The following is a 27,281-nucleotide window of genomic DNA, read 5'->3' as shown; positions in this document are numbered from 1 at the left end:
GTGTGTCCAAAATCAGCTATCAAGAAGTTGGTAGCTTCTTCAAGCGTTAGAGGCTGTTAATAGATTTCTGCTGGTATTATGTATTTTTGAATTTTTTTGGCAGTTAAGTGACTTTTTAAGTAATCTTCCAATGTGTCAGATGTTCTTCCTTTCCTTGAAGATGACCACTGTTCCACAGTATGAGAGTACTATTGCTGCTGCTGCTTGATTCTTTGTTTGCTTGCTTTCTTGCTTAAGGTCGAAACATTTCTTCCTGTCCAGTTTGTGTGTTATGATAACAAAGACTATGAGATATGTGCAGTATCGGTAAATGTGGTAGTCTACATGTCTATTAAATGGAAAAGGACATCTCTGTAGTTGATAGTTTTTAAATGACAATGTTCTTTTAGACTGATGAAAAATCACAGATAAGTTTACATTTCTAATATTTTTAAAGTTCAGTTTACCATTGCAAATAATGCCACTTCAGCCATGTCTGTTGTATGTGCTTTCCTATTAGTGTTTCCCTTGCCCTGCTTTCTTTGCTTTTTTTTTTTGCCCCCTTTTTTTTTTTTTTTTTATGAGGGAGGAATATTGTCTTTCCACAGAAAAGTAGGTGCAGTAATTGCAAATCTAGTGGAATGGGAGTTATTAAACTGTTCATACGTCAAGCATATTTTTATAGATATCCCTTTCAACATGACTAAATAACAGTGCGATACATGTTTCATGTCTTCATGTCTGATTTATAGTTGGGTCTCTCAGCTTGCAAAGTTAACTGCCTTCCTTCACTCTAACCAGCAAGCATGTTCTGTAAGTTCACATAGTGGTCAGCACTAGCCTGTGTATCAAGAGCTCTGAAAGGACTGTTCGCTGTGCTGAGGTAGAGAATTTGCAAACATTAATTTTTGAGGGACTCTGATTTTATAACCCTCAGCATTATACATGGAAAGGATGAAGACAGAGACAGTATTTGCCTCTTGAATTTTGGATGTGGCTTTATCTTTTATTATTCTGTTCAAGAACGTTTGGTACTTTCAAGAGCGAAAAATAGCTCTTGGCAATGTAAAACTGAACAATATGTCACCCAAAAGATTCCTCTTACTGTTTTCCTTTCCAGATGTATGAGCATGCACAGGATAAAAAAATCCAAGTGAAAATCTGATTTATAGTCCTGCACGGGCAGAATTTGTTACAAGTTTTGCCTTATTTTTGTGATGTTGCTTGGTTTGAAATTTCAGGAGACCAAGGAGAAGTTTAACTGCAATGTGATACGTTCTTGGAAAAACAGCATTTCAAACTTAATTTTTTATAAAAGAAAACAGTATACAACTACAGCTTAAGAGACATGTGAATGGTTGGGTCTGTTCGTGGCGGAGTTGCTTTATCTTTGCATTTAGTAGTTTGCTTTAAAACGTATAGCTTTTTCAATGTTAGCCCTCATTTCTACAAATGCAGTTTTCTCCATACAACAGAAAAACGTACGTATAACCCCAGTGAACTTTGGGTTTGGTTTATTTATTAGTTGTAGTAATAAAAAATGAATGCATTTGTGAGTCTTGAATGTTGAAAAGAGTAGAATAAAGATAGGAGAAATATGATACTGCAAAGATTTGGCTGGCTGCTCCTTGGACAACTTCAAAGCAAATAATTTGAGTGATGTGGAAAAGAACAGTGATTTAATGCTGTCCATTTGTGCAGCTAAGTTTAGCTAACAACATGCATTTTTTTGAGGAGGCAAATACGTTTGAGCTTTCTCTGTTGTGATCTGTAGGAAGAATGAGACAAATTTTATTTTTCGCTTCTTAACACCAGCATGTTTGATTTGGGGGGATTGACATTTTGGGAAGTGGTTGGTTGAATTATTACCAGGTTTTGACTCATAAGGCCATTATAGACAAAAGGAAGTACTCTATATGGAATAAAGCCAAAAATTTATTGTTAGTTTAATCAAAGAACTATTGTTATTCCAATTTCAATAGTTTAAAATTATATGCAGTTAGAAGGACATGTACGCAAACTTCCTAATTATCTACCCTTTTTTTTCCCCATTGCACTGCTGAGTCCTAAGGTCAGTGGCAGCTGTTGTGATTAGGGTGGGGGTGCAGTGAGTCATCGGCACCCTCTACTGGGAGGAGCGCAGTGCTGAGACTGGTGGCTTCTTCCTCTTCCATATACAATCCATTTTGGGTTGTTCTTACCTGTTTGCCCGCATGCTTTGGGGCTTGCGTTGGGCTGTAATTCCACATTACAACCAAAGGTGTGGTATGTGGTATGCTTTACATGTGCCGATACTGGTTCTTTGTTCTCTTTTTACCCCTAAGACTGGTTTTACTCACAGTGCCCAAAGTTGCGTTCGTTTGAAGGCCATAGACCACTAGACAAGTTGCTTCTAGCCCTTGGGCCTCCAGGGTCGTTCAGGGCCTCTGCCTTCATCCTGTGCCTGTACTCCTCGCTGCTGCGTTTTATTGTAGGGCCACACACAGCCCACTCTGCATAGTTTTATTATTTGTTAATACTGTCTATGAGTTGCAAAAATATATTTAATAAGTGTTACACAACACAGTTGTGCAAAGCTAAGCAAAAGGTAAAGCAAAGTGCGTGGCAGTTACGTGGACTTCAGGTAATTTCTGTTAGGAACTAAAGCAAGTCTCCAGGCAGGGGAAGACAAGACCCTCACGCCTGTGGCATTAATGTAATGATAAGCCTGTGGCCTGTTACAAGAAACAGCAGCACTTTATTTTTTTGTCTCCAAGGCCTGTAGAAGGTTGGTGTTTATATACTCCTTCACTTGCCAGTTGGCATTTCTCCCACCTTCTCCATTGAGCCTTTGAAAGGAAAGGATTTGCACGGATACCAGGCAGGCATCACGGTAGTACTGAGATCTGAGGGGCCAGGCAGAGTTTCATCCAGTTAATCCTGACAGAGTTAGTGCGAGAAGGGAGAGAGGATGTGGCAAGTGCCCTTTGAGAGAGAGGAAGGAGAAAACCCCAAAGAACTTCAAAAAAGAAAAACCTAGGAGATCTGAGAAGCATCGTTTGTGATGAAGCAGCAATGAAGGGAAGGAAATAAATGGGAAAAAAAGATCAGAGAAGTAAATGCAATTTCCCCAGTTGCAGACCTCAAGAAGTCACGAGCCGAACACTAAAACCAATGTCATTTATTAAGTTCGCTCCCAAGTTTCTGAGCCTTTAGGCAAGGTTTGGGAAACATTTTCAAGCCTTCTTTCACAATGGTAAGGACTAGAATATTACCTTTATTTTATTTATTTATTATTTCTTTAATGAAAGCTGAGATTGTAACTAGATCATAAAATTTTAAGACCGCGGACTTTAAGAATAAGGACTAAATAATTCAAGACTTTAAAACTATGCACATTGGCAACACTGCTCACTTGCTTTCACAAAGCCATTAGCTGACAGGGAGGGGAGATGAGAAATGTGAACGTTCCTTATTGTTTCACCTTTGAAAACTGTCTCCTAGTGCATGTGGCCATCTGTACATCTCCTTGTCTTCTGCATTTCAAATCTTATCTGAATAACTTCAGCAACTAACTTAAATACTCCAGCACATTACAGACTTCATGAGTTCAAGGGTTCTGGGAATTAATGGAGACGGTGAAGATAATAGGTGAAATGTTAAGTGATTAGTGACATTTAGAAAGATGATAATATCTATTCTCATTTTGTGACAAAGGCTATAGATAGTCTCATTTATTTATATTTTTCTGAAGTGAGTTCGTATCTCTGAAAACCTTCTATAAAATATCTTTTAAAGATACAAATGCCTGGAAAGAAGACTTTGATTTACCAAGAAGGAAACCAGCTTTGTTGAGAGCCTTATTTCTGTCTGTCCAGTGACTGCACAGCCAGATTTGTGTGAAGAGCCTTACAGAAAATCCATACCGCATCTAGATTTAGTCACTGCTGTCATTTCTATATTTAATCAAGAGTTATTATAGAAATACTCCTTTTAAAGTAATACCAGTGTCACATGAGGATTATTTCAGAGGACTGTTTGTATCTCTTATGGTTATGACCTAAATTATCTATATTTAGAGCACATCACAGATCTTAATACCTGTGACTTCAGTTTCTGCTGTGAACTTCAAGGTTCAGTCAATTGTGGATGCATGCAAGTAGCAATATAAGCTGCTTTATTGTAGCCTTTTAGACTTGTGCAACATTTTTCCATGGTAAAATGCTCTCATTCTTTAAGCTGGTTACACATCAAAGGGAGAGTAAGGACAAAACTCTTTGCCATGGTCTTAGCCTATGCATGCTCACTAGTTATCCTTGTTTTGTATTATTCTGGTAAGGATTTGGTGTGTTAGTAATTTTGTATTTTTAAAGAAGAAACTTACCTTTTCGTCCTCAGAAGACGTATTATTCAAGATTTCTGTCTCACCAACTTCCCCTTTGAGACTGGTTCTTCAATGTGACGTTCTTTGCACTTGAAGTTATATATATATGATTTCTTAATTACCCTTTGTAATGCTTGGTCATTTTTTTGTCCAGGAGTAATGTCAAATGAAAGGCAATTTATGATTATTTCATTAAAGTAATGACCTTCACAATTGATATGTTTTAGCATAGTAGTTGCAAAGGTTACTAATGGAAATAGTAACATTGAATGGAGGACAGTAACCCTGCTAAATTGGAATTGATTATGTAGTCATATACTGGATAGCTAATTGAAAATCAAGAATCTTGTATTAAATGCAAGATTGTTACTGGTGAATTAATGCAATGAAAAAAAAGAGACTTGTCTGTTTTGAGCACTCTCATTTGATTATAACATCTTTATAAAACACATTTTTATTTTAAATTAGCAATAGGTATGATTTCAAAGCAGCTGGTTTATCACACTTTGAAAACAGTCAGTTAGTTATTTATGTTCTCCTGTCATGATAGTAGCTTAAAGGATACTTTACTATTGATTTTTACCCATAGATTATTGTATTTTAATGGGTTGTACTTCCAGTTGTCCTGGAACTTTCTAACAGATACAGAAGTTGTCTGCCAGGATATGTCAGAGGCAAAACCGAGCATCTGATTCCTTACAGGTTTGGATGAAACTACTTAAAGAATTAAAATTATGTTTCTTCTCCTCCCCACCCCCCACCAAAGACTGATAAGATTAACTTTCTCTAAAACAGAATAATTTCTGGAAAGTGATTGTTATTATTTATTCTTATGTAACTTAAGTAAAACTATTCTTATACCTTTCTAACAGTCATTTGCTAATAATTTGATTAAAACTCATGAGTCCCGAATCCAAATCAATTTTTAAGCACCATTTGAGGCAGTAAGTCTATAACTTTGGATCAGTACAGCTTATTTATATATTGGAACAAGTGAATGAAATAAAAATTTGCAGCCTGTAGCACAACTTCACTTTTTATGTTAGAAATGGAAAATTATGAATAGAGAAGTGGTCAAAAGGCAGGGGCAGAGAGGCTGGGGGTCTGTCATCCATGGACTGCTTGCAAAATTAGGAGATACTGAATTGCTTTCCCTTAGCTAGTTTTCAGTACCAGCCTTTCGTGTGCCATAACCAAGGTTGGAGAGCAGTGTTTCTCCAGAGTTCTAGTGGAAATATATTCTTAGTCTTAACCCTAAAAAGTCTTGTTGATTAAGATCCTGTACAGTATTTTCTAAAATAATTAAATAATGCATATACTATCTGTTCAAGTTTGTATTTTAGTTGAGTTATATGAGAGGGTGAGGAGTTTTGTGCCCCTTGTGGAGGCGTGAGCCTCCCCGGAGGCTGAGCAGGCTGCAGCCCCTGGGAGCCACTGCCATGGCGGGGGCACATTTGCAAAGCAGTGCCAGCTGCTGGAGTTGGAGCTGGCCATGCTTTAAGGATCTGGGCTTCCTCCTTTGTTACCTACCTTGCCATTTCACAATTAATGAACTCCATTAAGTTCAATAAGGATTTTATATCCTTCATTTTGGTCAAGACCAATACAGTGTTTCCTCAGTTGTTTTTAAAGTGCATACTTCCATTTTTTCACCTGAGTAATTTGTTGTTGTGGTTTGCTGTGCTGTTCAGCCTTCCTTGGACATGCATGTTGAAGATGGCTGTGCTTCGATGTACTTTAATAAGAAGGTTTTGTCAGGTATTACCTTCCTGAGAGGCAGTGTAAAACCAAGACTGATCCTGCTTGTTTTAACTTGCCATGGAATCACATCAACTTTTGTTCCCCTGCAAAGGTAACAAGCAGAGTTCAGTAAGGTTGTTTAATGTTGGCAGGATGTTCTAACACTGCAACCATGAAATTTAGCTCAAAACTTGCTATTAGTTTCCATCCTCTCTGAAACCAGGGAGCCAGGAAGGAGCAGGGATACGATACTGAATGGGAGGAGGCAGTCAGTGAGACCACTGCAGCGGTCAGTGAGATTTCCGAAGAACAGGACTGTCAGTGGCAAAGAGAGCAGCCAGGTTGGAAAGGCTGAAGCTGGACTGGGCAGTGGAGGGGGATCGTGTCCTTCCCCCACACAGCCTGGAAGCCAGGGGAGCAATGGAGGCTCTGGCCTAGGCTGGAGGAATGGGGTCAGGACAGTGAAATCCAGGAGCCTCTTGGGAACTTCTCTAAGCTTCAAGAAGGTCTGTGAGCGCCAAGAGGATGCATGTAGTTAAAGGTGGAGAGCTCCTGGATGTCCAGGTCAGAAGAGGGAAGATATGCTGTGTGAAGGGCTACAGTGTTCTTTTTGAGGACGGGAACTGGTGAAGTGCATAGCTGTGGCAGATTGTCACTGAACTGACATATCTTCATTGTTATCTTCACTTATTCTGTCTGAGAGCACAGTTACCCTGTATGTAAATGGCCTGTAAAGGTGAACAGAAAAATCACACGTCTTCTGTAGCATTTGTTAAAAAAAAAAAAAAGGTAGATAAGTCACAGTTTTCGTAGTATAATATCAAGATATTGTCTTATTGTCTGTTCAGAGGATACCCTTTAGCCTGCACCTCAAAGACTCCAGGTACTTGTGAATGTTCTCATTTTCCTCTGTATGCAAAGGAAAGGGTAGTGATTTCTAAGCCTTGGAAGATTTTAGTCCTTTCCTGCATACGCATTGCCCATTTACAGAAATGCCAGGTCTGGTTTAACATGGGAGTTTACTTTCCTGGCCTTTTGGCCTTTTTCTATTCTTGGCACTGGGTACAAGTTCTGTTGTAATGAACTGAATTGTTTTTTTCTTTAAAGTCAGACATTGATAGCTTGAACTTCATTCACCCAGTGATGTATATGAAAGATGAAGAAGGAAAAAAGTCAATAGACCTATGCCAGTGTGACCTTAATAGAAGACTTCCTTTATAATTTGAAAAAAAAAAAAAAAAGAACAGGAAAGGTAAAATCTTCAGAATACTTGAAACAGTTCATGAAATGCTGATGGGAGAGAAATGACAAGGCCAGGAAGTCTAGTGGCTTGCGATGTTATGGGATGTGAAAGCTAGTTAGCTACCATTACCCTTTGGTTCACCACTTTGATACGGTGAACAAAAAGGTTAAAGGTTTCATGTTGTTTTCTCCTTCCCTCTTCCTTCTGGGAACAGTTGCATCCTTTTTCTTGGCTTGATCAGCAGTAATCTCCTGACCTCATGAGGCATTTTCCCAGGAATTGAAGTCCCCTCCCTCTGTTCCCTGCTTTCCTGCGTGCCATGGGATGGTGCTTCTCTCAGCAGTCTGACTAAATATCCCCTTCTGAGAAGAAGGATGTGTCTTCCAAGGTCTTTTCACTGGGCTGGTAGGATTTTCTCTTTCCAGAGAGGAAACAATATTTATGATGGAGGATCTGCTGGGTGCTTGTGTCTGCTATGCTTTTAAAGGCTCTAAGCTTTTCCTAAGCCTCTCAAGGGTTACTGGGTCAGCTACGGCTTCTGCTTCCCGAGGAATTCATTGGTTGGTTTCAATGCTAATGGTTCAAATCTGGTATAATGTACTAAGCTGGTGAAAGGCAGCATGCTCTTCACTGCTTGCTTGTAACGCAGGGCAGAAAAAACGCTCTCACAGGTTGCTTGAAAGAACACAGTCTTTTCACAGAATGTCTTGATGTTACCTTTTGTTGAGTTTAATATTTAACTTAATTTGATATTTAGGATAATAAATATAGTTTGTAGACCCCATATCCTTTTTCATACTGAATTTCTCTTTGTTAACGCTGTCATGTTACTGTACTACCAACAAAAGAAAGGATTTGTCCAGTACTACAATTAAACACTCTTTTTCTGTGACTTTGACTTCTGATTGATTGCAAAGTGTGGTTGACATTTGTGCTTTAGTTGCACTGTTTAAACTTTTTTTTCTTTTACCTGCTCACCTATCATCACAAAACTTAAGAGAACTTGCTACTTATAGACTTCTACTCCCTCTATCAAATTTGTGTGAAAGACTGAAAACTTACCGGGTGCAGAGGTCATGGTGTGTGGGATGGCTGCACAGGCGAGCACCAGAGCACAGTCCCACACAGCCTCCGAGTATGATTCTGTGAGCTTCATTCCCTTGGGCACCCAGCGTAAAAGTCTCAGAAACGCTTTTCCTTTTGTGTGCTGGTTTCCCATAATTCAGTTCTTCTGAATGTCAGAAGCAAAGAAAAATACAGTCTCAATACAAGGACGAACATAAAACCAATATCCTCTTATTCCTTCTGAATTCAGAAATGGCTAATTTGATCCTGTGCAGGAAAAAAAAGAAGAAAAGGTGTGAGTAAATAATGCTGGTGCTGTTAAATCAGAAAGGGTTGGGCTTCCAGGGATTTATGAGAACATTGAGTTACATGGCCAGAACACATTATACTGAGCTGGACTGTAAAAAAGGGGAATAAAATTGTTACTTCCAACTTAAACTCTGTTTATACCTTTTGCCTTTGACTTGTTACATAAAATGAGAGTAAATAAAAGGAATCCATTTACAGTTTTAACTGATGAGAAAAGTTAAATGGTGTTTGTTTTATACCTCCAATTGCGAAAGTGCAAACAACTGGAAAAGATAGGATTTGTACTGGAAATTTTTTTGTTTTATACAACAAAAAACCCAAATCGACACATAGGGTGGCAGACTTGATGCCTGACCAGCAGCTGCTTCTGCCCCTGGGAGCTTCGCCAGGGCCGGTCCTGCCACGTAGGGCTGCACTTGCCAGGTTTCACTTGTTTCATGCCCACCTGGCCACAGTGCTGCCGTCAGGTGGGGGGGGGGGGGGCATGACAAAAACATCTAACTGAGGCCAGGCAACTGTCCGTCAAAATGCCTCAGCTACTTTGGTAGCTGCATTTCATTATGACACTGAGCTTTTTTTAAGATTCTGTTCACTTACCAGATTTTTCTTCCTCCCTGTGACCCCTGGGACTAACACATACACATTTTAGCAAGAAGGTCTGCCAAGCTGCATAGAGCAGGCAGATAGTGAACAGTTTTGCACTTTGGATATGCTTGGCACGACAGTTGAAGGTGATGGGGATGAAGTACAGAGGGAAAAGGAGGAGGGGCAATGAGTTTTAAAATATATTTTGAGCAACAGGCTCTGTCCTTACTTTGCTGACTGCTGTGCTTTTGCCAGTTGGGGAGAGCTCTGTAGTAATTACAGCAGAGGTAAAGCTAAAGGCCAGGTCTAGTGCTACTTCTGCTAATTTTCTCCATGAGCAGTGCTGTGGTGCAGAGTGGTACTAGCTCACGTGCTGGGTCTGCTTCCAGCAGCCCAGCGAGCTCAGTCAGCTGCTGCTCAAAGACAAGTGACAGAACAGCGTCCCATAAATTTCTCTCCTAACGTACCCTTTCACAGCTTAAGCTGGCTCACTCCTTCTCTCTTCTTTGCCTTTTTATTTATTTATTTCTCCTCTGTGACAGTTTTATCAGTCCTCAGGGTGTTTTAAATGTCACATTTCTGGCAGGTGTAAAAAGCTTTGGATCAACAAGTTCTAACACTGCCCTGTCTGGCCTGTGGAGTTCAAGGCATGGTTACCTGTACCTCCTATGTTAGCTTCCCTGCAGCAGACAATCCTGAAACAAAATGCCCTCAGGAGTACCACCTCGTTCACATCTCTTGTCCTTTTCCCTGCCCGTTTCTTGGGAGTGTGGGTGTTGAAGTCACTGCACTGTGTGGTGGCTTAGGATTGGGACCAGCCTGAGAATAGCAGATACCTGATGCTTTTCTCTTGTGCCATAGGTTTTGTGGGTTGACTGTGGGGACAGGGCTGAATACTAAACTTAACTTCTTGGTGATGTCCTTTGGGTTCAGTGATCCAGGATGTTTGGCTATTTTTCTGGCTGCTCTGAGCTCCCATCCCACTTTGTTTCTGTCTTTTTGTGACCGTTCTGCTCACAGATACCTGCCGCTGTCGTGGTCAGCTTCATCTGTTTCTCTTCCCTTCAAACACAGGCAGTCCCCTTATTGTGAGGGATCTAGGAGGGCTTTATGGGCCACTTTTCCACACTTTCTGCGTCTCAGTAAGTTCCTACCTGACCTGACCTACTACAAAGCGACATTTTCTCTCTGCAGGTTGCTCCCTCAGTGTCCCTGGAGGGGAGTGTCTCTTCAGTATTAATCTAACCCTTTTCCTTACGGGGTCGGGGATCTTGGCCTGTGCTACCCACCAAGGCATGTATCCTCCCCACACCGTCAGCCTGCGTGGCAGCCTCCCACAGGAGGCAGAGTGCTGGCCTTTACCTGTAACCAAACTCAGCGCTGAAGGTTAACGTGCTACTTCTCCAGTCACAAAAGATGCCCCAGTGCTTTCTTCCCTTCCTCTCTTTGCTGTTTTTCCAGATGTTCCCGTAAACTGTAACTAGTTCTCCAAGTTACCTCCTTACAGTTTTATTTGCCCAAAACTTTGCCAGTAGAACTCTGGGGCTATTCCAGCACAGGCAGAAGTACTTTCTGGTGTAAACTGTACTGGTGTGAGCTATGTCCTCTGGAGACATGTTTAAATACATCCAGAGCTTTTTGTTTGACTATGGAGGCAGCACATCACTATTTCTCTCTACTCAGTTTCACAGTGGACAAACCTTTCACATATTAAAGTGTTAGTAGTAAATACTTTTTTATACCTGGGAAACAGCTTAGTGACATTGGGGGCATCCAGAACCCTTGCATGGAGTTTTTCATGCACTTGCATGGGGTTTTCAAACCCTTTTCCATATCTTCTCTCCAAGCTGCCATAGCACCTAGAAGTTAAGTCTCTCTGTCAGTGAAGTCATTTGTAGCATCTCGTGATCTGGGTTGTCTAGAAGTGGTGAATATCCAGGTGTTTGGCCTGCGTGCCATCCTACTCCTCCCTAGAAGATGATGTACCACATTCACTACCTGAGATACCTGGGCTGCAGCTCCTTCCATCTCTCCTGGGTCTGTATTCCACAGCTGCACCCTCTGCAGTTCTCAATGTCACCATTGGTACTGAGCAGCAGTTGTAGCAAATAGGCCTTGGTCAGCTTTTCTTGTAGGAGCAATCTGCCTGCACACAAGGGCTTGCTTCTCCTTTTTGGTGAGTCAGTTCCTTTGCCATGGTCCTCTCTTGTGCTTCTTACCACAGTGACAGGAATAAAACAAAAAAAATTCCTTGCTGAAATCTCAGCCTGAAGTCTGCTCAAAACTCCCTAAACCACTTAAAACTAGAACAACGAACTTCATGAAATTGAGAAAACTCTGAGAAAGGTGACTTCTGCCCTGAGTAGGGTTGTTGTTTTTTTTTTTAAAGCTAGTTTTCTGCCCAGCAACTTAGTAACTTTTTCCATTGAAATAAACCCCACCTTGTCTCTTTTAGGATCCAAGAAAAAAAATCTTTCCTTCTGTTACTCTAGGTCTAGTCTTTTTTTATGCTTCTTTCCCTGCCTGCATATTGCCATTGTGAGGTGCATAGGAATGCTTTTATGAATTTTTATATATAGCACTTAAATGCCACATTATTAAACACACAAGAAGTTCATACAGTACCAGAAAAGGATAATTAAATAACCCGATATACATGTATATAAAGCCTGTCTGTTTGCTTTGGGGACAAAAAGTAGGTAAAAAATAATTCACTCGAAATATCTCTGTTCATAGAAAACAATAGTATGAGATATGCAAGAGAGAAGAGATTAGCTGTGCTGGTGAGTCCATGAAGTCCAGCATGAGTTTGACCAAGCAATTGGAAGTAGTGAAACAGAGAGAGAGTTTGAGTGTTTTTTGAATGTTAAGTTCTACAGTCCATTTCCTGGTGGTTGATCTCATTTTTCTGTTTTTCTTTTTTTCTTTTTCTGTTTTCTTTTTTTCTTAATGTTTAAGTAGTGTTAATCAATCACAGTTTTGATGTAATAGCTGGCAAAGACTGGAGATGAAGTCTAAAATTAAATGAGTTTAATAAGATTGACATATTTGGTAAAATAAACTTATGTAAATGTGAAAGAGCTCACACAGTAAAATAAAATTAAGACTTAAAGGGATTTCAAGGCATTCCCAAGAAGTCTGTTCTTCTACATCAACTCAGGATGAGCTGTACCAAAGAGATTCCTTACAGGTATTTGTGTAATTTTTTCTTAAAACCTCTGGGAGTTAGAACATAAGTAATGTTTCTGTGTTCTCTCTGCTGTTTTCTATGCTTCTAATCATCATGGCTGTTCCCGTCCAAACCATTTCTCTTCTTCCCACACCCTCTTGAAGCGCTGTGCCTGAGATGGTGCAGCACGTGCTGAGTGAGCACCCGGCTCCCCTCAGATTGTGTGGAAAGATTGTTTTGGGCCATGTGGGCTGTATTCTTCTTGCCTGGTCATCTTCCATGGGGTACTGTCTTTCACGTATGTATAACAGTCACTTCTGATTGTGATCCAGTCCTTAAATCCTGTCATTAGGACAACCATCAAGTCAGTTAAACATTTCTTATTTATGGAGTTGATGAGTCCTGTCTAGTCATCTGCCACTTTCCTGATTAAATTGTGGTTTATTTTTCATTTTGATCATTCTTCTGATTTAGAAAGATAGTTTTGAAGTCTTGCTACTTTATTCCAGTTCCTTTAGTTTCTCCCAGTTCAGTATCTTTAATAAATTTAAGCAGTACATTCTGTATCCCATCATCCAAGTAATTAATGGAAATACTGATACAAAGCTGCAGAAAATCAATTAATCCATCTTCCATATTTGATAACAACCTACTGTTAACTTTTCCAATTCATTTTGCAGTCCCCTTATTTCAGCAATATTTAAAACTTGCTTGTGAGACTATTAGAGGAGCAAAGTCGGAGCATCAGTCAGTCCAGCAGAGAGACGGTTCTCTGCTATGTATTCTCCTATAGAAAGAAGTTAGGGCTGTGTGACATATTTTGTTATAGAGGCTTTCCGTGTTATCTTCTGCTTTCTCTGCATAAGCTTTTCATTTTAGTTATGTTTTTCTAGATACTGAAGTTAGCTTGACTGTTCTTCCATTTGTCATAGTTCTTTTTCCGCACTTACTATGGCTCAAAGATCTCCAGAGCAAAATATGCTATAGCTGGAGTTTCATTAAACCTCTGTCTCACCTGTGCTTTTCTTTCTCTACCCTGAATTTTTACTCCTTCATCATCAGGGTGGTTCTGGGGGGGCTTTTTGTTTGTTTGTTTGTTTTGTTGGGTTTTTTTCCCCTTTAAATATTCAGTAATAGTGAACTTTTTAAAAATTGAAGACTGAACCAAATATACATGCTATTTTTGCTTTGTCAGGAACATAGAGTTTTAGATTTTTCCTTCAGATGAGAGAACTCTTCTTGAACTGCTTTTGACTATCAATATACATTAAAAGCAGGAGGAAAAAATATTTTTAGTATTGCTAACTAATTGTATATTTATTTCATACTGATTTTTTCCCCTATTTGTTGGTTCTATTCTATTCATGTTAATTTCCCCTTTAGTATTCTTTCCTGAGTTTCAGGTTATATACTTTCTATCTTTTTTCATATAGGTTAATTTGTGCCCTTAATGTTATTTCACTGAGGACCTGTCACTTCCCTGAACTACTTTTTTCCTTGAGAACTGCTTCCCATGGGAAGCAGTTATATTTGAGAATACACTGAAAGTATATTAAAACCTGCTTTCCTGGAGACCATTGCATTCATTCTCTTGTTATTATTCTTTCCTCACTGTTGGTGAGTTTTTCCATTTCATGAGCACTTGTTTCTTTCCACTTTCGTGTACAGTTTCTGCCAATTGGTTAGAAACAAACCTAGAAGAGCCCCTTTTATTTTGTTTTCCTCATCTGTGGTTTCCAGCACATTCAAAGGTGTTACTCTTACCCTGCATGGCTCCATTCTCAGTAAATGTTTACATAGTTTAAATATGCCATTGAGACAACGACCTTTCTTTATATGATTGGTAATTATTCAAATAAAACCGTTATCACCTTCTCCAGGCTTGACTGCTTATAACATGTCTCTTCCATTTCCCTTCCTTGGCTTTTTTTTTTTTTTCCTTAATTTTATCCTTAAATCAGAGACTTTCAATGGTCTACCTCACAGTGCATTATGAACCTTAGAGAAGCTCTACATATTTGTTATGCTAGGCAACATCTTTCTTTTCCTTTCCAGAAAATGCAATCTCTTTCATGTAATTCTAATTATGCAAATTATCACACAACTCTGTTTTGTTAATTAAGACATGATTTTTGTTATGCAGTGGACTTCCAGTTCCTTTCAGTTACCTTATTGGTGAGAACGCAAAGTGACAACAAAAAAAATTGTGTAAATTGTTTAATGATATGTAAACAGATGAGTTAGTTGTCTTCAGATTTTAGCAAATGAAAGGATGCTGATTAATTAGGTACACAATCTGTATTGTTTCATGTGAAACCAACCTTCATAAACCCAGCATGATATCATGCACAATATTGAATAAGTGTTATTTTACAATGAATATTTTAAAACTCAAGATAATGTTGCATTGAAGTAATATAAAAATTACAAAACTGCATGAAGTTAAAATTGTGTTTATATTTATTCATTTTAAGTAGTTTTTATTCCCATTGTGTAGAAAAGAATTCATTTTAGATGAAAACCAGTAAAACATGCTTTTGTCTTCCAACTGAAAAAATGAACAAAGCCATAAAAACAAGTACTAGAAATCTTGAATTTGATACCAATTGACCCACTTAAAAAGTTATTCACACTAGCAAAGAAGAGTATTTCTTTAGGATGAAATACAAATGTAAAACAAGATTAAAATATATTATTGAAGTAATACCTTCTGATTTTATTTTCTCTCTCCATTCTCCATATCTTGTAAACAGGTTTTTATTCACAAAAATAGAACATTTTAACAGCATTGCATCTTCATATTATACTTTTAAGCTTCACTCCCTTCTCTTAATATTAATATTGGCTATTAATAAAAATCATTTAAATTAAAAAATAAATAAAGAACAGAATTCTATCATCTCTTTTCCTGTATCCCCTATATCACTTTGTGCCCACGAGTTATGCCATAATGACCATTTACAACCTTCTGGTTGACTACCAGCAGTTTGAAAAGGATTGCAGATCTCCTTGGAATATAGCCATGGATTTTATATAATTTTGATACTAGAAGAAAGATACAGAATTTAAAAATTGTTCTTTTAGAAGCTTTATTTATGGAGAGTTTTAGTTGCTTATTAGCAAACTGTATTTGCTGTCCACTAATTCTTTGTATTGCGTGTAAATGACATTGATGCACGAAGGGTGTTTAGGTATGCTAACATGCACAAAACTGTATCACCAGATCCATAGCTGATGACATACATCAACTCTTCATAGTGAAAGGTACTTTGGGGGGAAAAAAAAGAAAAAAACAGGGGAGAGAAAGAGAGGGGGGAAAAAAGGTAAGGGGAGACTCCCCTTGGCCAGCTGGAGAAAGAAGTGATGGGGTCCCCTGGTAAGTGTCTTCATCCTCCTTTGCGTGTTCTCCCCTCTACAGTATGCGGCAATGAGAAAGAAACTAAATTTTCTCTAATATAAACTAAGCCCTACAAAACAAAGGTCAAGACAGTCTGAGGGTTGGAGGGGAGAAGGGCTGATTCTCACGTCAGTGGCAGTCACTGTGGTGGTGCATTTCCCCCCTCTCTGGGCTGATCTACAAATTCAGGGAGTCTCACTAGGCCTTAATGTAAGTGTAATGAGTTGGGCGCTTAAGTGTCCCTTGACTGTACCAGAAACTCTTGCATGGCTAAGGCAGGGAGCTGCACTGACTGTACCAAGGACTCCTGTTGCCTGGCGGAGGCTGGGGACGGGAGTAGGGATAATTAGTCATGTCCTGACAACCTTGGGACATACCTCAGTCCTCTCCTGACAGCCTTGGAGCATCCTGTATCCGAATCTTAAGTCATTCTCTGACAGCCTTGGAGCCTTCCTTATCTGAATTGTAACTCATGTGAAACAGTACCAGTGCTACTGGAATCCCAGTAATTTGCTGATGACTAAAGCCAATCATCTCATGAACCTATGAAGAGCAGTACTAAGTGAGACCCTTTGAGCTCTCCTGCCCCGCAGCGGGCTGCGACCAGCATCTCCCTCTGAGTGGGACACCTCTCAGAGATCACAAACTCTTCGGTTTGTGAAGATTGGAGGTCTGTCGCTGAAAGCTGACAAGGCTTGGGCTGATACTCTAGGCTTCTTGAGGCTCAACCCTTCGCCTGTTAAGAAAGGTGCCAAAGCATTTGACGTGAGTATATTTTCACTGAACTCGAGCGGAATTTTTAACAGGTATATGTCTTTGATTTGCGTATGTATATATCTCTTAGTGTCTTTGTGCATGTGTGTGTACTAAGCTGAATATTCTATAGCAAGTATATTACAAATACTGCTTTTCAAATCCATATATGTCACTGTCGTAAACTTTATTCAACTGTGAATGAGTCTCAGGGTGCTATCATACTCATAACCTCTTTAGCTATAAACCATTGATCAAGTCTGGAACTAGGAGTCGATCCAGCCACACCTAAGCTCCAGCAATAGTTTAGAGAGCAAGGGGATCTTCTCTGAACCTGGTGACTCAACGGGAGGGTCTCTTCTACCTTTTTACATTCCTGATCTCTGTACAAATCACGAGAAATATATTCTAACTTGATTTTCCTTTGTAGGTTTCTCTTTTACCCTATTGCATCTTCAGTCTCTGTGTACATAATTTTATTTTGATTCTAACTTAATTTTCCTGTATACGTTTCATCTATGTATTAAGTAACAGAGTGAACCTTGCCATCGAATTCTGTGAAGTCGTGCTTTTATAAATTCCTATTAAATCATTTTTGCTAATACCCTTGAAGGTGATCCTTTAACCAGTCCAAAACACTGCAGTCAATTCCCAGGAGAACCCGTTGCAACAACAGGTGAAGGCATGTAAAGCCCTGTGTAACGTTCAGCGTGTAAATGACAGCTGCTTACTATTAAGATGCTAGTATGTGTAATATCTGTTGTCTGGACAAAACAACTGTGCGTAGGTAGGCAGCTGTATCATTCAAGGGTGTTGTCTTGCTCAGGTTGATTCCCTGGTAAGACTGAGCGTGGCCTTCTCCACTTGCTTTGGCTCAGCCTAAGGAACTACATCCCTGCATACCCACAGAAAATTCAGTCCACCGAGCTGAAGAAAGTAGAGTAAATTAAAAATGTCTAGAAACCCAAATTAGAATTCTTACCACCACTTTGCGTTTTTGTGTGCCGTGTCTCATTTTCTTACAAAGAGAAAATTGTTACAATTCTGTGTCATTTTATTTCATGCTTTTGTAATAACTCTTGCTGCATCCAACCTGGAATTAAACCTTAGCAGTTCCACAGCTATAATAAGAGTAAGGTTTATTGCCAGCTAGTGTTTCATCTGCTGGCTAGATGACTAGCTGTGCACCAGCTGTATAATATATTCTGTAAGGATATCATCGTCACAGCACTTCACTCTTGCATCTCATACGCCCACCCAGAAACCTGTTTTATCTTGTGCTCCGAGCAAGGAACCAAATGAGATGTCTTAAGGAAAAGTAAATAAGAATATTAGGAAATATTAAAAAGAAGTAATTCCATTTCTAGTGCGTTACTGTGAGAGAGTGTTTTTGGACAGGAATGGGATGAGAACTCTCATAAATCTTTAGGCCCTGGTTATGGGCTGCTCTTGGCATGGCTCAGACGAAGAACGGCCCAAAGCCTGGCTTTTAGCCAGTCTTATGTTGCTTTCTCCCCTGCATGATTCTGCCTGGTTCCTGGCTTATATCAGAGAAGCCCTATTGCTGCTCTAACTTAATTTGAAAACTTTGGAGGATTTTTTTCTGGCAAAACGGGATCTCCAGAACATATGGGCAAGGCCGTGACTCTTACTATAATGGGGCAGGAGAACTGCAGAGCAACAGCAGCTCTGCTGGTGCTAAACCTCCCAGGAACAATTCTATGCAAAGAGAAGGGGAAGGGGTAAGTGCTCACTGGTCTCCCAGATGTTCATGGCTGCAGTGATGGCCAGGCTGAGGACTCAAGATGTGTATTTTTGCCCAAAGGGCAAAAGGAGGATTACAATAGATACAGGAGAATTATCATAGCTGAAGTTAGTGATGTAGAATTTATTCTTCTTTTGTTTGTCATTCTGTCAAAATTAAGATATTTGGTCTAATATTTTATATGCTTCATATCAGCTTCAGGTAAACTTTATTTAAAAAAAAAAGAAAAATTTCAGATAAAACTACGTTTCTGATTAGCTTTGCTTTAAATAGCTCTAGTTCCCAAGTCTCACAGTTGTTCTGCTCTCAGCAAATATTTGAGAAGAGCACAGCCAAAGTGCACCTCAACTCTAATGCTATTCCTCTTACAGAATATTAAACCATTTGCAGTCTGTTAATTCTGTGATTGAAATTGCAAGGAGTTTTTGGCAGAGGATATAAAGATTTCATTCCTACTGATGGTGTATGAAAATGTCAGTGTGACACTAGAAATGTACTACTTAATGGGATCTTTTTGTTTGTTTTATTTAAACATAGAAAGTTGCACATACACACACAAAATTCAGTTAAAAACCCCGAAACTAAGTATACAATATCAGGTGCTCCAAAGCTAGAAAATGAATGATGTAAAGTGGTTTGTGCTAGCTTAACTTTCCTCTGCAGATATATAAGGCTATAGTCTTCACTGTATAATCTGATTACTTTCAACAAGCAGTTGTTGATTAATTCATTTCTCCTTGTTCTTTTTCTTGTAGTGGCCCAGTGTTGTATTTATTTTATATTAAGAAGAGAGAAGTATTCACTTCTCTGATGATTTCTTGGGTTTGTGGAGCCTTTTGGAGAAGCTATCTGAATGCTGTGCAAGCATTGATTTGTCCTTTTATAGTGTTGCAGCTGAGCTGCTAAGTCACAGATTGAGATCAAAAGTTTCCATTAACGTTAAGTGACAAATTTAAGAAACCTTCCATCCATAACACTGAGTAGTGAGTAGGATTTGGTATGCCTGGATAACCGGGGACTGGTGCTTTAGTTCCCTGCTGGGGGGATAGGGAGAGGCAAAAGGTGATTCATGCCATTTAAAAAGAGATAAATCATCCCTTAAAGACTGCTTGCCTTTCTCTGTTGAACTGGGTGAGCCTCACTCTGATGGCAAAGATTAATCCATCGGAGAGCTATAGGATACTATAGAGAGCTCCTTGTGTTCCATACATTCTTGATCTGTCACAAGGGGAGATCCTCCCTGCATGCAAGTAAGGTGCAGTACTGAGACGGGGGAGAATATACGATTATGAAGTTAATGGTTGTACTGTAATACTGTACATAGTGACGCCTAAGTTGAAGATACCACCACCGTTCCCCTAAGTTAAAGGTACCTCCATTTTCACTTTTCCTAAGTCTGGGATGTTTAACTTTCAACTTTAATAAATGTTCTTTTAGCACAGCTTTAAATGTATGTGCTATGTGTTATAATTTCTGTAATCTGTATCTAGGCTGTCAGGGAGATTTGCAATAGAGGTTCCATTTGAATTTATATATGAGAAGTATCTCAGATTGTGTAAGATGCACAGAAACAATAAGTGCTCAGTTGAAGAGTAGGATAACATAACCTATGGCATAAAATGTAATCATGTGAAAGGGGCAGGAGCGTTGAGTCAGCTGTAGTGTTTACCATGTGTTGACATAACTTCTCAGTTTTTGTTCGGCGTATTAGTTAAGAGCTAATATAACATTTGACTTTTCAAACTCTAAAATATCATCCTTGGAACACATATTCATATAACTCCTGGAAATAGAGCAGTCTAGCTACAAAATGTATGTTTCTAATAAAGGAAGAATTTTTCAGCATAGTTTCTTAAAGAACACATGGCTAACGTATTCTGTAAAAGTCAAACATTTTAACAACATTGACCTTTAGCTCTAGCAGTCATAGAGACTTTCTGACCCAATTGAAAAAAAGAAGTGCAAAATTATTTAAATATTGGAACTAGCAATAAAACTTGCATGTGTAATACTGAATTAAGAAACATTTTCAATGAGACAGCTTTTTTTTCAGGAGCTTTTGATAGTAGTATCTACATTTTTAACCAACCATTGCATTTTTGATTTATTTAGGGTTTACTTTAGCTTGCTGTGTCACAGATTTATGCTTTTCCTGGAGAATTTTTGTTTGTTACTGCAGATCTTTTCTCTATGTGAACTTCAATTTAGCCAAAAAGCTAAGATCTACTAAAATGCTGTCTCATAAGCTTAAAATGTCTCATAAGCATAAAATGTCCTCATTTGTGACATTGAAAAAAAGAACTTGAAATCCCAGCGCAGTATTTTTATTGCAAATGACAGTTTTCATCTGCTGGCTTTTGCTGCCAGAATAAGCATGTTTTCAGTAAGCACAAACAGACTTCTTCAGCTGTGCCTGTTTCCAGTTGTTCCCATTAACTCCCCAAGTGGGTGGTACCAAAGAGCCACCTTTCTGGCATACTTGCACGCAGACACACACATCCACCGATGAGTTTTGGCATTATGTTCTAATAAAAAAAAGACCCCACTCATATGAGAAAGCTCCGTGTGCGTCACTAAAGCTATTTCAGTCTTTGCTGCCTCCTGAGCTGAATGTAAACCGACATTGGTGACTCTGTCCAAATATGATTTCGTAAAAGAAAGTAGGAAGCATGACTTTCAAGCTCTGTGTGAAGATGAGCTAAAATAGTAACAAAAGTATCTCTAGAGAGTACGAGAGGACAAAAAAAAAATCTCTGAAGCCTACCTATTGGTAAGAAAAAATGGATCTGGCAAGACTTTCTTTTGTACCAGCTGGAGGTGTTAAATTTTATTTCTCTTCTTTAACATTGAGAGCAGGCATTGCTGTAGCAGGGATGCCAGGGAACTGGAAGGATTCAGAAGTTTCCTCAGCAAATTCCACTAATGGCCTTGGTCCTAAGGAAAATCACGTTTAAGCTTTAATAGCTGAGTTTCCGTGCAGCATCACTTATGGCCTGCTTAGAGAGTCCAAGAGGAAGGCTGATCACAGCAGTGGCACAGTGGCTTGTGTGATCACGGCAGTGGCTTGTGTAACGGGCACATCTTGCTGGCCGCTCTTGCAGGAGGGTGCATGTTACTGTCAGGTGCTGGAGAGCAGCGGTTGTGGTGTTTCCTAGGCAAGAACTTGGTGAGCCAACCCTTTGTAAGGTAGCACTGCAAGCACTGGTAATGGCTGGGCATAATTCATGTTGCTTTAGTCTTGCAAATAGATGGTAAGACATACTTGGATCAAATAATTTCTCAGTGTCTGAGTCCGTAATGAAGTTTGGCTCCAGAACTACATGTTCTGGCTGGCCGCTTCTCTCCCAAACCCCTCAGGAGAGAGATCCATGCTATCAAAAACCTTAATTTAGAAGAGTTTGAATCTCATTATACTACTGTTATACTCAGGCTGCTACTTAGTAACTACAATTTTACTGTGTTTTGTTCTCCTACTGTACTTTTGTTCTTCAGCTCCTTCACTTTGTTGGAAGTGCTGAGTACTGCAGCTTGCACAGGGAGGCACTAATTCAAAACTTGAGCCTCAGGCATTAGATGGTTATAAGGGCAGTGCTGTCTGCTGTAGGAAAGTAATACAATGGCTGTCTTAACCTGAAATAATAGTATATCACACACAGACAAAACCTCCAACCTAGTGGTTAAAAAACCCCACCCCTTTTTAGACCACTCCCATTTAAAACTGGAAATTGGTGATTTCCACTTGTGATAACACTTCATTTGCCTTGTACTGGAGTATAAAATCCAGCAGTTGTTGTCCATTACAGATTTTTATGTCCCTCACTCATAGATATATGAGTGAACCATAGTTGCTGTATGGTTTTGTACCATGAGGGTGGGCAAATACTGGAGCAGGATGCACGGAGAGGTTGTAGTATCTGTCCTTGGAAGTGCTCAAGACTCACCTGGACACAGCGCTGAGCAGCCTGATCTTACCAGACCTGCTTTGGTCAGGGGTTGGACTAGGTGACACCAGAGGCCCCTTCCAACATCAATTATTCTGTGGTTCTGTCTTGCTACCAGACTTGTTTGATACGTACACCAACACCAGTAAAAGAAGGCCTAATCTTTGCTGGGAAGTGATATTATTGATCACTACTTTTAGTGACAGCAGGTATACTCTAATTTGCTATTGGGACATCCATGAATTGTCATTGCTTCCTTAGCAGTGAGATTGCTGAGAAGATGCTATTGTTAGAGATTGTCCAATTACTTATCTGTAATGAGGATCCAGCAATAATCAGCATTTAGGACGTAAATTTCTTGTGAATTGTTTGTGTACTCAGATGGGTTTGATTTTTGTTTCTTGTGTAACATGTATAAATTAGTGTACAAAATAAAAAATTTAAAACAAGAAAATTCTTTTATTATTTTTGTTTAATTTTGCATTCTTGAGCTGCTTTTGTGACAGTATATATTTCCTAGCATTGTAAACTTCTTTAAAATAATAATGAAAATCATGTAATTCTGTAAAACATCTAGGTTTTGAAGTGCTTTTGCTTTATATATTTCACTCTCAGTCAACAGCAGGGCAAAATAAAGTGACATATTTTAAGACAGCAGTTATCAGGCCATCACATTGCTATTGATCTTTGTCCTATGTTGGGTATTAACATTGCTTATGGCCCAAACACTATGTACAGGGCTACTCTGTGGAAATAGTGCCAAACATAGGTCATCATCTGACATATTTACTCCCTACTAAGACTACTAATGAAAAGTTCAGTAGTAGTATCATCTTTCCTCAGCTGAAAAAAATTGTGTGGTGTTTTAAATTTTCATGAATGCAAACCTGGCAGTGTTTCGAGAGAGACCTATTATATTCATTACCCAAGAGAAAAATAATTCCTTGCTTTCAGGATAAGGTTACAGGTGTCTGTGAAAAGTGGATATGATGAAGGATGCATAGCATTATGTAGAAATAGTGAGGGAGGAGACTTGCTTTGAGACAAATTTTCCGAACTTTAACACAGATGCCAACGTCGACAAGCACTTTGTCAAAATGATAACTGAAGTCATTTTCTGAGTCAGTCCTTGGCTTAGCTCGCACTGCCTTCATAAAAGATGCATTCTGATTAGCATTCTGGTTTAATTTAAACTGGTGTAAATGCAATGTACCTCTACTGTGGGAATGATGTAATAGAGTGAGAAATGAGATGGATCAGGGACCCTGGACACTCATCACCTACTGCTGAAGAACGTAAAGGCAGCCTTAAGCCTTGCTTGTATTTCTGTAGCCCCGAGTCATTGTTTCACATAGGACAACCTCAGCTGTAAAGGAAAATGGTTTGGAGAATGCTCTATTCTGTTTTTCTACATTCTGGTAGTGGATGGGGAATAGAGGTGCCTCGATTATCAAGCAACATTCCCAAAATTAGTGGCCATGAGGGAGATGACCTGTTCTGTGAGCAAATTCTGTGTCAGAAAATTTGCCTCCTTGGCTGGGATCCGCAGGGGCTGCATCCACTGGGTTTATGGTACAGCATAAAAACTCTGAAATGAGTTATAGGAAAAAAAGGCTCCTGTCATGTTTTAAGTACATTACTAGAAAACAGACTGTGTTATTTTGCTCTGTTATTGGGTAAATATTTCTCAAATACAAATTCAACGAAGCAGGTGCAAACTCGTTTAAACTGACAAATTGACTGAGACAGATACAATGTGCAAATGCTTGTGTATGCATTCAGTACAAGTTAGTCATAAGAGTGAGGGAATATAAGTAGTAGAGTATAATAATACTGTAAATAGTATTGACTTAGTAATGAGGGTTGGCATGAAGATGTATAAAGTGAATATAATTTGTGAACCAAAAGGAAAAAGTGAGATCCAGATGGAAGAAGAGAAAATTAAGTAAGGTCTCCTTAGTCCCACTTTAATTTATGACTGTTACCAGAAGTGTACAGCCAAAGCTGGTTTAACAGTTGGTGAATAAGGTTTTGTTGATTTATATTCTGAGTTTAAACCAGAAGCTAAAATTGGTTCATGAAGAACCCCCATGCCAGAGCGTGTTCCCTGCTGCCCTAGTGGTACAGATGATGGTAATGTTCATGGTCTGGTTATTGTTCTCCTTGTGGGGTTATTTGGTCAGTGGAATGTTGTATTTTTACAGGGGAAAAAAGGAAAACAGGGTGGAAATGTTCATTCTGAAGATAAGTGAACTTTTTCAGGCTACATTGTTCTCTTGAGAGAGATGAAATGTTAAACTGTTTAACGTCTGGGAGCATCTGTCCTTGTAGTCCAGCCTGTGGATTAACTGAGTGCTAAACTGCCATCACATTTTCATGGAGATTTAGAGAATGAACAGAAAGTGCTTAACTATTTGACCCAGTCTAATTTTAGAACTGTAGAATATATAAGCAAATGCTAGATATATTTTAAAATATACATGTGCTTATGTCAAAAAAAAAAGTTTTTTTTTTACATAAGGCCCTAATTACATAACAGCTGGATTATTTTTTTTAGTTCAAGACAATGTAGTTCAAGAAAACAAGAAGTAGTTAATTTGACAGTTCTCTGAAACTTTCAGAATTCTTTATTTATGTAAAAAGACTAGCATTTAACTTTTATAAATTAATTACTTTTAAATATTCAATTAGATGAATTATTGTAGTCTAATCCCATAGTAATTCAGTGTCCCTTTCTACTAGTATGACAAGTATCTAAAATGGGACACAGCGTTTCTGTAAGTATCTGTAGCTCAATATTCTGCTTTGTTTTTCTACTAAGAGTTTTACATTAATTTTTTGAAGACAGAAAACGACAGGATTTTTTACCTGCTACTTATCTTTCATGTTAAGATAGTTCTGGAGTAGTTACCATTCTTCTCTTTTTCTTGGGTAGTCAGGTGTTGCCCTCTATTAGGAAATTTTAGATCACTTCTAAGAAATATGTCAAGGACATTAACTTGCTGAAGATGTCTGTTTGTTGCAATGCAGCAGAGATTTTAAAGTCTTTAGTCAGCCTAAAATCTTTCATCCACTGATACTATTAGGAGTAAGTCACAATACTCTACTGAGCATTTTTTATGTTCACTAGAAGATACAGCAAATGTGAGAATAGATAAGCAAGCATATTATCCCCCCATTAGTGTTTGGCAAAGATTGTTCCTTAATATTTCTATTCTTGTTCTGAGACACATTTCTACAATGACAGCTTACTATGCTTCACAAAAAAGATCATTCTTAATAACAATGGATGATTTTTTCCATGCTGTACTATTCAATGATGAAGTATTGTTTGGGAGATTTGACAATTTAATGCTTTTTCATATCTGTATTTTCAGTATTGAAATGAGTAATAGCATAGAAAGCATCAACTCTGTTAGTCTGTAATTTTTAAATTCAGGAAAGTTGTGGGGGTTTGTATGAATATTAAAATCCAGTAATTTATGTTATCTTTTATTTTAAGGAAGACACATGATATCACTGAGTTCAGTGCCGGTGTGACTACTTTTTTTCTTTGTGGTATGCCTAGTTCTGTAGTAGTTAGCTATCTTTTATGTAGGGTAACTAAGTGCTAGCAACAACTGAGAGAATTGTAGAGAAGTTGAATGAGATACAAATTTGAGTTGCTAGGAAGTGGACATACCCGTGTTGCATCAACACTGCAAGGTTTTTAAATTGATGTGATGGAATCACCAAACTTTATTTTTTGGATGATCATTCTCATAAATGCCCATTTTCAGAAAGGTAATCATGAATGCATAATCATATCTTGATGCCCTTCTAACAGTTCATCTGTGTAATGACAAGGTGAACTTACTAAGGGCTTATTAAGGGACATAGCATTTACATACTCTAATTCGTTAATTTTTATTTTTTTTTTCTAGAACAGGTGACCTGGAAAGAAAAGCAATTGACTATTTGCAATATTTTAATTGTGGCTAAACGCCAAGAAAGACATTGAACTCTTGGGATGTGTTATTTCAACCTGTAAATATATTCAGCTGTATTTAATTTTTTAGTCTACCATAGGCTTTCCAGTTTAAATAAATTCCTGTTTAAATGATACCAGTTTCAGTCTTTAGAGCCCTACTACCAAACCTTTTTTAAGGTTCTTAAGATTTTTCCATTAATTTCTAGAAGAAAGAACAGATGGGATAAAGTCCTTTTCCAATAATTTCCTGATCATCTCTTTGTACAAATACATATTTCGATCCAGAGTACCACATAAACATGAAGCCCATTCTGCAGTCCCCTTCCAAAATTTATTTCCATTGAAACTGCCTGTTTCACTTCTGGACACAGAGGCTCTCTTGACCACACTATTATGAAAAAGCTTATTGTTTCTCCTTCTAAATTAAAAAGCCTTCCTAGAATGTGCATTTAGATGTAAATTGTTTGACTGTGGTAGTTCATTCAAACATGGGCCTATTTAAGGAGTTCTGAAATAGGCTTTATTGGAATCCTGTGGCTTTTACAGCACATTAGACCTAAATTAAGCAACAGGAAACCTTCTCTCCCTTTATTTCCAGCTGTCCTTTCCAGGCCAGGTGGCATGATACTGTCTTTAGAATTATTTATATACCTCCCTCATTATTTTATCAGGTATTTTAATGTGGCAGATTTCTGTCCTCTAGCACTATGCAAGTTGTCAGATTAATCCTGGAAGGAGCAGGCAGGGACTTTTGTTAATCAGAAAAATATAGCACGATTTTTGGTTTCAGATAATTGGGTTTGCTCTCATGAAGTAGGGGATGCATTTTCATATCCTATTTTTCGAGAATAAATGGAAGCAATTCCTTATGTAGGAAATGAGATACTTTTTTGCTTGTCATCTCAGTGAAAGACCATATTTTTAGCTAAGCCGAAGTGATGATGGATACCAACTAATAAAGCTAAAATTGTTGTCTGGTAGAAGCTTTAGTATATTTTCAGA

The 27,281-nt window shown here is 38.6% G+C and overlaps 1 protein-coding gene across 7 annotated transcripts in view; it reads left to right on the top strand.

The window, feature by feature from the left end:
* The window catches only part of CACNB2 (calcium voltage-gated channel auxiliary subunit beta 2), a 266,412-nt gene that overhangs the window by 192,573 nt on the left and 46,558 nt on the right, over positions 1-27,281 (top strand). The window lies entirely within an intron of this gene.

The sequence above is a fragment of the Buteo buteo genome, chromosome 2 (genome assembly GCF_964188355.1).
Source record: "Buteo buteo chromosome 2, bButBut1.hap1.1, whole genome shotgun sequence".
NCBI lineage: Eukaryota > Metazoa > Chordata > Aves > Accipitriformes > Accipitridae > Buteo > Buteo buteo.
Note: the sequence above shows the minus strand (reverse complement) of the source record. Positions and strands in the feature narration are given on the sequence as shown.